This window comes from Solanum pennellii, chromosome 3 (genome assembly GCF_001406875.1).
Source record: "Solanum pennellii chromosome 3, SPENNV200".
NCBI lineage: Eukaryota > Viridiplantae > Streptophyta > Magnoliopsida > Solanales > Solanaceae > Solanum > Solanum pennellii.
The window spans coordinates 59,740,212-59,753,354 of NC_028639.1; the positions used below are offsets into that span (position 1 = coordinate 59,740,212).

The following is a 13,143-nucleotide window of genomic DNA, read 5'->3' on the forward strand; positions in this document are numbered from 1 at the left end:
TTTATTTTTAGTTATTATTTGAGTTATTTATTTTTATTTATATTACTTTGGCACTAACTCTTTTACTAAGTGTCTTTACAGGTACCCGGAGGTGCTTCTCCTTGAAATTATTCGAAAAAGTTCGAATTATATTTCATTCATTATTTTGTGGATATTGACGTTAGGCAAACCTTAGGCCGATTATTATTTTATTTTGCTGTGTATATTACATGTTTATTATATCTGTACATTATTTTATATTCTTCCTCAATTTGAAAAAAATGAATTCAGTCGGGAACCACAATTGTGGATTCCGAAGGGTGCCTAACCCCTTCCCTTCGGAATAATTTAAACCCCTTACCTAGAATCGAATTGGTTTCGTAGATTGATAATTGGTTTCCTATTTTTCCTAAAAATTAGGTGGCGACTCTTTTTTTTAAAACTCGTTTATTTTTAAAACTTTGTTAAAATTGAATCAATTAAATTATTTTCGAGTTGCCGCGACGTTTCGCCCTATTTCGACAGAGTAGGGATGTAAACAAGTGGCTGTTGCTGCACCAACCCGAACTCTTGTATCACAAGCAGAGAAACCGGATAAATTCACATGTGTGAATTTCAAAAGATGGCAGCAACGAGTATTTTTCTGGCTTACTACTCTTGGTCTGCAGAAATTTACAAGTGAAGATACTCCAGTTCCTGCTGATGATATGCCAGACAGGGAAAAATTTATGATTGTTGAAGCATGGAAACAGTCAGACTTCCTATGTAAAGGTTACATTTTGAGTGCTTTAGAGGATGACTTATATAATGTCTATAGTGCAATAACAACTTCAAAAGAGTTGTGGAATGCACTTGAGAAGAAATATAAGACAGAAGATGCATGCTTGAAAAAGTTTGTGGTCGCAAAGTTTTTAGACTATAAAATGGTAGATAGTAAAACTGTTGGATCACAAGTGCAGGAACTTCAACTTATTCTCCATGATCTGATTGCTGAAGATATGGTAGTAAATGAAGCTTTTCAAGTGGCTGCAATGATCAAGAAGTTGTCTCCTTCATGGAACGATTTCAAGAATTATCTAAAGCACAAGCGTAAAAAAATGAAGCTTGAAGATCTTGTGATTAGGCTCAAGATTGAGGAAGATAACATAAATGCCGAAAAGAAGTCGCGTAAGAGTTCAACAATCATTGGAGTTAATATTGTTGAAGAAGCTCCTACCAAAGACAAAAAGAGAAAAAAGTCCAACGGGCAGAAGTCAGAACATGCCAAGAAGAAATTCAAAGGCAACTGTTATAATTGTGGCAAGGCTGGTCATAGATCTTCTGATTGTCATGCTCCAAGAAAGGACAAAAACAAAGGCAAAGGCAAAAGTCAAGCAAACATCGTGGAAAAGATGGAAGATGCAGATGACTTGTGTGCAATGATATCGGAGTGTAACTTAGTTGGAAATCACAAGGAGTGGTTTCTCGACTCAGGTGCCACTAGGCATATTTGCTCTACGAAAGAAGCCTTTGCAACGTACACTCCTGCTGAGTACAATGAAGATTTATTCATGGGAAACACAGCAACAACAACGATTGCACGAACTGGGAAAGTAATGTTGAAAACGACATCCGGCAAGGTGTTGACTTTGAACAATGTTCTGCATGTCCCTACTATTAGGAAGAATTTAGTTTCTGCTGCACTACTAGTTAAAAACGGGTTTAAGTGTGTCCTAGTTAGTGATAAAGCTGTAATAAGTAAGAATGAAATGTTCATAGGAAAGGGCTACCTCAATGAGGGTCTTTTCAAATTAAATGTAATGGTTGTTGACAGTATTAATAAAAATTCTGCTTCTGTTTACTTATTGGAGTTAAGTGATTTATGGCATGCCCGTTTGGGACATGTAAATTACAAAGCCTTGCGAAAATTGATTAATCTAGAAGTATCGCCTGATTTTAAATGCGATAAGTATAAATGTGAAATTTGTGTGGAAAGTAAGTTTGTTAAACATCCTTACAAGTCTGTTGAAAGAAATTCTAAAACTTTAGACTTAATTCACACAGATATATGCGATATGAAGTCAACACCATCTCGTGGTGCAAAAAAATATTTTATAACTTTTATTGATGACTGCACTCGATTTTGTTATGTATATTTGCTTAATAGTAAGGATGAAGCAATTGATGCATTTAAGCAATACAAAAATGAAGTGGAAACCAATTAAATCTAAAGATAAAAATGATTCGAGTGATAGGGGTGGAGAATATGAATCTCCTTTTGCAGAGATATGTTTGGAATATGGTATTATTCATCAAACACAGTATACACCACAGTCAAATGGTTTGGCAGAACGGAAGAACAGAACATTAAAGGAAATCATGAATGCCTTAATGATCAATTCTGGTTCACCGCAAAATCTTTGGGGGTAAGCCATCCTTACAGCTAATAAAATACTCAATAGGGTACCCCATCGAAAAACACAATCAATTCCATATGAGTTGTGGAAAGGAAGAAAACCCAACTTGAAATATTTCAAAGTGTGGGGGTGTTTAGCCAAGGTAGAGGTTCCTTTACCTAAGAGGGTTAAAATTGGACCCAAAACAATAGATTGTGTCTTTATTGGGTATGCTGTGAATAGTAAAGCCTGTCGATTTTTGGTTCACAAATCTGATAATCCTGAGATTCATGTTAATACGATAATTGAATCAGATAATGCAGAGTTTTTTGAAAACATTTATCCATATAAAACTGAAAGTGAGTCAACAAGTGAAAGACCTAAACGACCACGAGAAGAATCAATGGAAAATATTCTAACTAGTGAGGAACCTAGGCGAAGTACTCGACAACGAAAATCTGTTTCTTTCGGACCAGATTTTGTAGCACTATTGCTTGAAAATGAGCCTCAAACATTTAAAGCAGCTATGTCTTCGTCAGAGTCAACTTATTGGAAAGAAGCAGTCAATAGTGAGATGGAATCAATTTTAAGCAATCACACTTGAGAATTGACTGATCTTCCTCCAGGAAATAAACCTTTAGGATCAAAGTGGATCTTTAAAAGGAAAATGAAACCTGATGGGACTATTGACAAATATAAGGCTAGACTGGTAGTCAAAGGGTACAGACAAAAGGAAGGTCTGGACTACTTTGACACATACTCTCCAGTAACAAGGATAACATCAATTAGGATATTAATAGCACTAGCAGCAGTGCATGATCTTAAAATCCACCAAATGGATGTAAAGACAGCCTTCTTAAATGGAGAGTTAGAGGAAGAAATTTACATGGAACAACCTGAAGGGTTTATAGTTCCTGGTAAAGGAAAGAAAGTGTGCAGACTTGTGAAGTCACTTTATGGACTCAAGCAAGCACCCAAACAATGGCGTGCTAAATTTGATCAAATAATGTTGGCCAATGGATTCAAGATTAACAAATGTGATAAATGTGTTTACATTAAAAACGTTATGAATCATGAAGTCATTGTTTGTTTGTATGTTGATGACACGTTAATAACGAGTAAAGAAATTGACGATATAAATGCTACTAAGCGCATGTTGTCCAGCAAGTTCGATATGAAAGACTTAGGAGTTGCTGATTTGATCTTAGGGGTCAGGATTATCAAAACTCCCCAGGGACTAGCATTATCTCAATCTCATTATATTGAAAAAGTATTGGATAAGTTCAATTACTTGAATTTCAATGTAGTCAAAACTCCAATTGATTTAAGTTGTACATTTAAAAAGAATGAAGGTCAAAGTGACTCTCAATTGGAATATGCCAGAGTGTTGGGAAGTTTGATGTATATTATGAATTGCACGCGACCAGATATAGCATGTGCTATTACTAAACTGAGTCGGTACATTAGTAATCCGAATCAAACTCACTGGATGGCTATGAAACGTGTGTTGGATTATCTAAAATGGACACAACATTATGCTTTGCATTATAATAAATATCCTGCTGTGATTGAAGGATATAGTGATGCAAATTGGATCACCGGGTCAAATGATGTAAAATCCATGAGTGGTTATGTATTCATACTTGGTGGAGGAGCTGTCTCTTGGAAATCTTCCAAACAGACATGTATTGCTCGCTCCACAATGGAATCTGAATTCATTGCTTTGGATAAGGCTGGTGAAGAAGCGGAATGGCTCCGGAATTTCATAGAGGATATTCCATTCTGGCCCAAACCTGTTGGACCAATTTGTATACATTGCGATAGTCAAGCAGCAATAGGTAGGGCAGGGAGCGTTATGTACAACGGAAAGTCTCGTCATATACGACGGAGACATAACACCGTAAGACAACTGCTCTTTAGTGGAATTCTCACAATTTACTATGTAAAGTCAAGCGATAATGTGTCAGATCCACTAACGAAAGGCCTAGTGAGAGAGGCAGTTGAAAGATCATCTAAGGGAATGGGTTTACGGCTTAGGACAAGTCAGCATGACGGTAACTCTATCTAGCAGACTGGAGATCCCAAGAGCTAGATTCAAGGAGAAAAACAAATTTGTGGCTGACGGTTCGACATTGTCAATTAACTCAATCCATTCTCATGATGAAGACAATGTTTAGGAAAAGGTTAAGACTTTAAGGCTTGTTAATGAGGTAATAAAGCTTAAATTTTTTAATGATTTGCTAAGTTTTGTAGATTTGACCAAATAGTGTATCTACGAGATGACACGGTTAGAAATCACCTATGTGAGTGTGAAGTGGAAGCCACTTCAAAGAGAATTTTATGTCAAAAGCCTATTCTCTATACACTCATGAAACCAGGAGGTGTTATGGCTGAAACGAACACAACCGTAAGAATCATAAACAGTAAAGGGTTAATTGTGTGACATATGGTTGTCTAGGTATACACCAAAGCTCGACGGTTCAAAGATATCACATCTATCGATTGACCGAGTATATCCGACATATGTTTACTACGGAAAGTCCAAAGGGATACCTACTTATCCAGATACAATTAATCCTTGCTTGTAAAGTACACAATTGTCCGTGCATTCCTATGTTATAACTATTCCCCATCAATGTGGGGGATTGTTGGGTATGTAGCAAGAATTGATGGGAAATAGAGGGAAGGAGAGGAATTTGAAAAGTTTAGAACTTGAAAGGTTGGGAACTTGAAAAGTCCTCTAATGCTTTAATGAAAAATGCAATTGTCCCTCATCGGTAATGGAAATGAAAATAAGAGAGTTTAAATAAATAAACACTCCTATTAATTGTTAAAAGGGTTGGAAAGAGGGAACCCCCTTGCACCGTCGTCGTCGTCGCTCGCTTGCTTTGGCTACGGTTACGCCTACGGCTTCGGCTTCGGCTTTGGTAAATGATCGATCGAGAGATAATTTTTTTGGACAAATTTATTTTAATTATTTATTTAATTAATTAAATGGCCAAAAATTATTTTTAATTAATTAGTTGATAACAGAAGTTAATAGAAATGCTTTCAACTTTTTAGTTAACCCGACCCGACTCGAATCCGTGCGTGACCCGTTTTAATTTCCGTTATATTTAAAATTTCCGCCATGACTGTTCTGAAAGGTTGCAACTTTCAGGAACAGTCAATACCATTTGAAAGTTTGCAACCTTTCCGAATATATTCTTCTTGCCTGTAAATACCATTCCGTCTTCAGAATATTTCCCTACGAATTTTCTGACTTCCTTCTTCTTAAAAACACATATTTCTTCGTGTACTTTCCTGCTGTGGATTGATTCGGTGACAGTAGAGTTTTTGGTATCTATACTCTACTGATTATGATCATTTTACCCTGGGAGGTTATATTCCAAATTAAACCTCGGATACTAGAGGGGAATAATTTCCTTAAGGGGACACTGTGAATTCAGTGGACTTGATTTTCTTCAAAAATTATTAAAAAGAGTATTCCAGATTCTGGTAAGTTTTTACAGATTCAATTATTTTTTACAAATAAATTTCTGTTCATCTTACTTACTGGTTCTAAAAATCTCAGTTACTTCGTGTTTCTGAAAGATTTATTACAACCAGTAATGTCTGATTTTCATAACACAGATTGGCAAACACATTTTTCATAGATGCATTTTCTTAATGCTAGTGAAGTTTACTACAATGATACCATTACCTATTTAAACGGGGATTTTTTTTAGAGGCTACATATTATTTGTAATGTTAGCCTTTTTTATGATCTTTTTCATGTCTGGTGCAGGAAGCTATGCATAAAGCTGAAACGGCTGGTAATGGTGATTGCGCTGTTAAAAATAAACTTGTGGCTCATCCAGCATATGTTCTCAATACTTGAGACTCTTGACATGGTAACAACTATTTGTTGCATATAATTATGGTATCCTGTTTTTACTTGAGTAAAATGTTTTTTGTCTTCACCTTTTAAACATATCAGTTTGATTTGTGCTTGAGCTCTTTTTACTGTTTTGAGGACATTTTGGCGAAGTACATGCAATATATGTTAGTTTTGGCATAAACATACATTATTTTATTTATTTAGACAAACTGCTTGTTAGATGCTATTACCTCATTCACCTTAATTTTGCTTAGGAGACTCTTTTTCCTCTTAGCTCTCTACTTCATCTAAGCTCTTGCATATCAAATCTTATTGAATGAGCAATGCTTCCACTTACCTATTGCAGTTTTATGGTCTAACAAGAACGATGTCTGTCTGGATAATACTTGTTACTATTGTTTCATAGGACGCTTTACCTGGATCCCTTTTGTTTACTATGATCCTTCAAAGATAACCTCTTTTATATCATTTCCTCTCTAGTCCCCTCCTGTCACGACCTAAAAGCCAAGGTCATGATGGCACATACCTCAAGAACCCCAAAATTTGTGTAAGCCGAATGAAATGACACATACAGGACTTCCAAAGGGAAGTCAGGTTACAACCGCAAAGAAATAACAAAAAAGATCCCAAAACATGACAGTTTAAGTGTAAAGAACATCTAATACATTTCTAGAATCTGGAAAACATTTCAAGTATTTGAAAAGAAATTAAAGACTGTAAATGATAGATGGAGACCAATAGCGATCTGAAAAGTAGGATCTCACCACAACTCTGAAAGAGAAGAAATCGATAGGTCCAATCAATCGCTACGAAGATCACCTTGACTAAGATCTACATTAAAAGGACAATAGAAGTAGGGGTGTACGTTAGACCGACTGAGTATAAGCAACTAATCAAATACCTAAGAAATAAATTATGAAACACTTCCATATATGCACACAAATAAGTCTCTTTCAAGCATCAATAAAAAATATAAGCTAGGATTAAGTTTTCAACTTTAATCCATAAATTATCCTCACGTTAAATAGCTCAAATCCATGATTATATAGTAGAAAAACAGCACAAGACACCGCCACTAAATTAAATTAGCATCCTACTCCATAATCACATCCCTATAATCAGCATTTTAGCTAAACATCATAGAAGCAAAAGAAATTATATCCATGATGTTTTCAGCAACTAAAATGTTTATAATCAACAATAATCTTCAAACACCACTTTGAATTTAACCCTCAATCGTTAATTACATGATTGTTCAAACCCTTAAGCTAAGAGAAAAGTAGAAAGTCTATTTCTCCTAATGAAAAGCTAGAATTGGTAAAATATAAAAGTTCAGCTGTCAAAAAGATACATTTTCTCTCTCGTTTGAACTATTTATAATTTCCCCAAAAATTAGTTCAAAATTCCATGTGCTACCTGGTCGGTTAATTAGTTGGGCTAGCCTACATGATACGACGAATCGATGTTCTGTTCTTCAGCTCATCCTTTCTTGGTTTCAGGCTTCAAGTATTTGAATCTCAATTGGCGAACTCAATTGAGTCAGCCTTTCACATTCATCAAATCGTCGATTACCACCTTTACTCACCCATTCAACCTTCATTTTAACTCAGTAGTCAGTCACCTTCGGCGATGGCACTTTTAGCTCGCCCAACTACTTTTGTGAATCATTGTTTACACTTTGCATCGTGCACCTGCCTTGAATATTTTCAGAAGTGAACAATGTCACTTTAGGCGAGGTCTAAACCTATTGCGCAATCCGCCCATCGTGATAGGTGATCCTTAGCAGGGAGTTTACCCTCTCTTCAATGTTTTTTTGTCTCTTTTCACATATTCATTCTTGCTTTGTCTTTTAGCCTTTGTAGCTATAAAACATCAAAATATCATCAGATACGAACATAAGTAGGCATTGAGGACACTATTTGTTGAACTAAAAAGGCCTCAAATGAGTCAGCGTTTCAGACTTATTAGTTCCCACCATCCAATGAGAACCAATACATTTTAGTGACGGTGAATAATGTGTCTAAGTGGGTTGAGGCTGTAGCTCTACCCAACAATTATTCAAAGGTTGTTATTAAGCTTATGAAAAAATACAGTCACCAGATTTGGGACTTCAAAAGCTATTATATCAGCGTTGGGGGGAAACACTTCATAAATCAATTGGTGATGAGAAATCTATTGGATAAGTATGAGTTTCGCCATAAGGTGGCTACAACTTACCACCTACATACTAGTGGCTGAGTGAAGGCATCAAACAAAGAAGTGAAACAAATCCTACAAAACAATGTGTATGCACAGAGAAAGGATTGAGCTGAGAAGCTTGATGATGCACTATGGGCGTACAAAACACCAATAGGGACTTCTCTCTATCTCATAGTGTTTGGTAAGGTTTGCTATCTTCCGGTAGAGTTAGAACGCCAACCGTATTGGGAAATCAAGAAGTTGAATCATTACCCTAAGTTGCCCAGTAAGAAGAGGATAGAGCAACTGCATAAACTTGAGGAGTTTAGGATTCATACTCATAAGAACGCCAAAGAGAAGATAGAGTGGTGGAACGACAAGCACGTTGCCCCTTGCACTTTTGACCCTGGAAAGCAAGTCCTACTCTTTTAACTCTCGAATAAAGTTGTTTCCTATAAAACTAAGGTCTAAGTGAAGTGGGTCATTCTAAGTGGTGAGGATGACGCAAGATGGTGATGTGGTGCTAACGAATAATGACAAGAGCTCCACGTTTTTGGTGAATGGACAGCATGTCAAATATTACTTAGGGAATGATTTGGATCAAGATCAAGAAGTACTCGAGTTGAATGATGAGTAATTCACTGGCTGGGTCGAGCGCTACATGGGAGGCAACTTGTGACCTGGTATATGAGATGATGTCTTGTTTTGTTTTCTTAGTTTTGAATTTTAGACTTAGTTTAGATTTTCTATTGATTGTAATGGTTAGGAGCTTTATAAAAAAAGAAGAAGGAAAGAAGAGTCGAGCCACAACAAAAAATAAGAAGTTGGATGTTTGAGAAATATAGGAAATAATATTATTGAATAGTTGTATCTACATTATTACATAGAGACCATATTTATAGACACTACAATAGACTCTTTTTCCAACCAGGACACTACAATACAATCATTTTTTAAGTAGGACACTATATACTGCTATTATTACTAGTCATTATCCTATTCTAAGTAAGATTGTCTATACCTATTATTATTCTAACACTGCCCCTCAAGCTAGTGCGTACAAATCATATGCATCTAGTTTGTTACAAATGTAATTAATATAAGGACTAATGAGGGGTTTTATGAGATGTTTGTAAGTTAATCACTCGACTTCTTGAAATTGACAGTCAATCTCTATGTGTTTAGCTTTCTCATGAAATACTAGATTTGATGCATAATTTCGGTCAATCTCAAGTGATTGGTCTTCTCATGAAATATGAATTTACGCATAATGTTGATAAAACATATAATGATAAAATCACAGTGTTGAACTTCCCAAACCAAGCTTGCAAAGATTGTTTTAGACCATAGACTACTTTCGCCATCGACATATAAGGTAGTAGACTCCCCTGAGCAACAAAACTAGGTGGTTGTTCCATATCAGTTTCTTCACAATGCAGCGATCTAGTATAAAGTATATGGATCGTGTTGGAAATAAGATGAGTCAATATTAAACAAGAAAGTCATTGAAAAACTGGTCATGCTCATACGTCGAAGTATTAGATTTGATGGTTGAAAGTAGTCACAATCTAAGAAATAAAAGTACACGTGTGGGTCAAAATGATGTCACGATCGAGAAATTATATGGATAAGGTCGGAATAAGTACGCAAATCAGATTTGAGGAATCACCAAAAAGACGAGTCAAACTACAAAAATCAAATATAAGGAGTCACCAAAAAAATAGATGGCAATATGCAATTTAGATATGAGAAAAAATAGTCACCGGAAGGACGGCACGGTGCTATACATATAGGATATAAAAAAGTAGTCATTAAAATGATGGCACGGTGTCGCACAAATCAGAAATATGAGAAAGTAGTCACAGAGACACTACAATAGACTCCTTTTCTAACTAGGATACTACAATACAATTCTTTTCTGAGTAGCTAGGACACTATATACTATTCCTATTCATATTCTAAGGAGGATTGTATATCCTATTACTATTTTAACATGCTGGTGAGGCAACCCATTGCCTTTCTTACTTATTGTTGTGTTTGCTTCAATTGTAGGGATGATGAATTGATTAGGACTAAAATTATGCACCTAGTCGGAGAGTTCTATGCTAATTGTGAACTTGAGGCGAGGTCACACATTGTCAAGGTGGGGGACACCAATGTCGCCCTCACTCAGTTGTTGTTGAATGAGCTATTAGGTGCTGCGGACACTGACCTCTTGTATTTCAAAAGTGTCTCTACGCATGTAAACACAAAAGATTCATCGTTTCTATCATAATCTTTATTATGTTGTTATTATTAAAAGAATAAATAAACACAGGCAGTCTACACAAGTATGAAAAGTCACAGTTATTGTCTCTTTGTATCAGTTTGTAAGTAAACTGTAGTACTCATTCATACTACTTTGTTCCGTGTATACTAAAAATATTTGTTTCAATTTATTAAAAGACTAGTTAAATGTGTGTACTTTGCACGTATATGTCACATTAATAAATAATAAATATATACAAAAAGAATAAAATCTAGCGTAGATACTTTATACGTGTATCTCGCGTCAATTAATAAAACTATACACAAGAAGACTAAAATTATTAGAAAATAACAGTTGGAGTCAAAATGAATGTTACGTCTATCTAATTAATGATTAGAGTTTTAAATAGGAAGGTTAAATAGTCCATTTAAAAAGTTATTGACATGATAAAAAGATCAATCAACAATTCAAAGGACCTTTATGCTTTTAAAATATATATATTTTTTTCCTATGAACCTTCATGCTTTTAAATATATTAGTAGCTAAGTGTACGTGCTTTACATGTATGTATCATTTTAATTAATAATACATGTATTTAAAAAAATATTGTTGTGGGTACGATATATTATCAACTACAAAACCTTGATAAATATAATGTAATATTTGTAATATAAAAATTCTACTTAAAAGATATGATCCACTTTAATTTTACATATTTTCCTCTTTAAGATAAAATGTATGCCTTATGCTACGACAAATGAAAAGTGTATGTTGAAGATAGTCTAATTCCATTAACAATATTGACGATAAATCAATTAATGAAATTACGTACTTTGAAAGATGTATAAGAGAATTACATAATAATCAAATACGTGAATTACGTCAAACTCTTGATGAACCTTTAGAATATGATTGAACTCAAATTGTGAGCATGTTGTTGGAAACGAAACAATAAAGTGTCATACAAAAGCTAATAAAGAAAAATTATATATATAAAAAAGTCTCAATATATTAAATTGAGTTGATCAATCGACCTACATATGAATGATATTAATATATGAACCAAAAAAATAAACATTGCGAGAAATATCTATCATAAACAATATTTTATTTGAGAACTGGGTTATGAATATTATTGTATTGTTGTAGAAAAGAATGATATTCAATTTATAAAGTTAAATAATCCACAGATGAACTTGTTCTACTTTCATTAGTTAGTTTAGTATAGAAATGATTGCTAAGTTAACTATACGTAATTGAGTTTAAAGTTGTTGGGATTTTCGATGTAGTTCAAATAAAGAAAGATTTAATAAGTAAAATTTTAGTCAAAAAAATAATAAATATTAAGAGTTCTTATCAATTACAAATACTTAAAATAGATATTCAATAATTGCAACTTTAATAAGTTTCAAAGTATAAAATATTAGAATAATAATTAAATACTAATAATTATTTGATGATATCTCTTTATAAAAATAAAGAATTCATAAAATAATAATAAAAAAGACACTAATTTCTATCTTATCAGAATTTCTCACATGGTATATATTTTTTTAATAGTTCTTTTCCAATATAGTTTGAGTTTATATCTTAAAAGGTCATTCACTTTGAAAATATACATAGTAAAATTATTAAATTTTATTTTATATTAATAAAATCACTTAACTTAAATATTTATATTAATAAAATCACTCATTGACATTACTAAATAAATTTATCTTTATGATATATAAACTTGAATCTTATAAATAAAAAAATTTAAAGAAACATCGTTAAAAATTTTTTACAAACAAACTTAATTACTATAATAAATATTATGATGTGCATTAACTTACGATATATTATGAGATCGTCTGATATATCGATTAATTTGAATAATTTTTTTAATATGATTTTATGGTTAAAAAGAAGACGAAGAGATTTTGAATGTCTAGTGTATCGATCGATTGGAATAACTTTTGATGATATTATGATTAAAAAAAGAGAGGTTTTTTAAATGATATAATGTCCTGTATGATCAATTTGAATGTGCTAGGACAGTAAACTAACAATAGTTAATTGTTTATCTATTTTATCATATAAATAATATCATAAATTATTTGGCAAGAAAAAACTCATTATGATACCTGGTAAGTATTAAATATACAGTAATGTCATATTATTTGTTTCACTCATTAAATTTGTTCAAAAACAATTCCTTAATGAGTTCTTTTTTTTTTATTTCTTTGTGGGTCCTTGTTCACATGACATAAAAAGTATTTGTCATGTTAGATTTTTGACTTAAGTCATACGCGGTCCTTTGAATTAGTTTAAATATTTCATTTGAACACCTTAATATATCTTTGTTCCTATTGAACACTTTATTTGTTCAAAAGTTATTTCTATTATATATAAAATACTGCATGTCAAAAATCGTGTACTCACTACAACAAAAATAACTTTTAGCGCCATTAAATATTAACATTAAAAGAGTGTTAAAGTTT

At 33.4% G+C, this 13,143-nt stretch overlaps 1 long non-coding RNA gene across 1 annotated transcript; it reads left to right on the forward strand.

Annotated features, from left to right (window-relative positions):
- Positions 1–6,000: 6,000 nt before the first annotated feature.
- On the forward strand, positions 6,001–10,772 carry LOC114076437. The gene is made up of 2 exons (XR_003577362.1): positions 6,001–6,247; positions 10,465–10,772. It is a non-coding gene; the product is annotated as an uncharacterized LOC114076437 (long non-coding RNA).
- Positions 10,773–13,143: the final 2,371 nt, after the last annotated feature.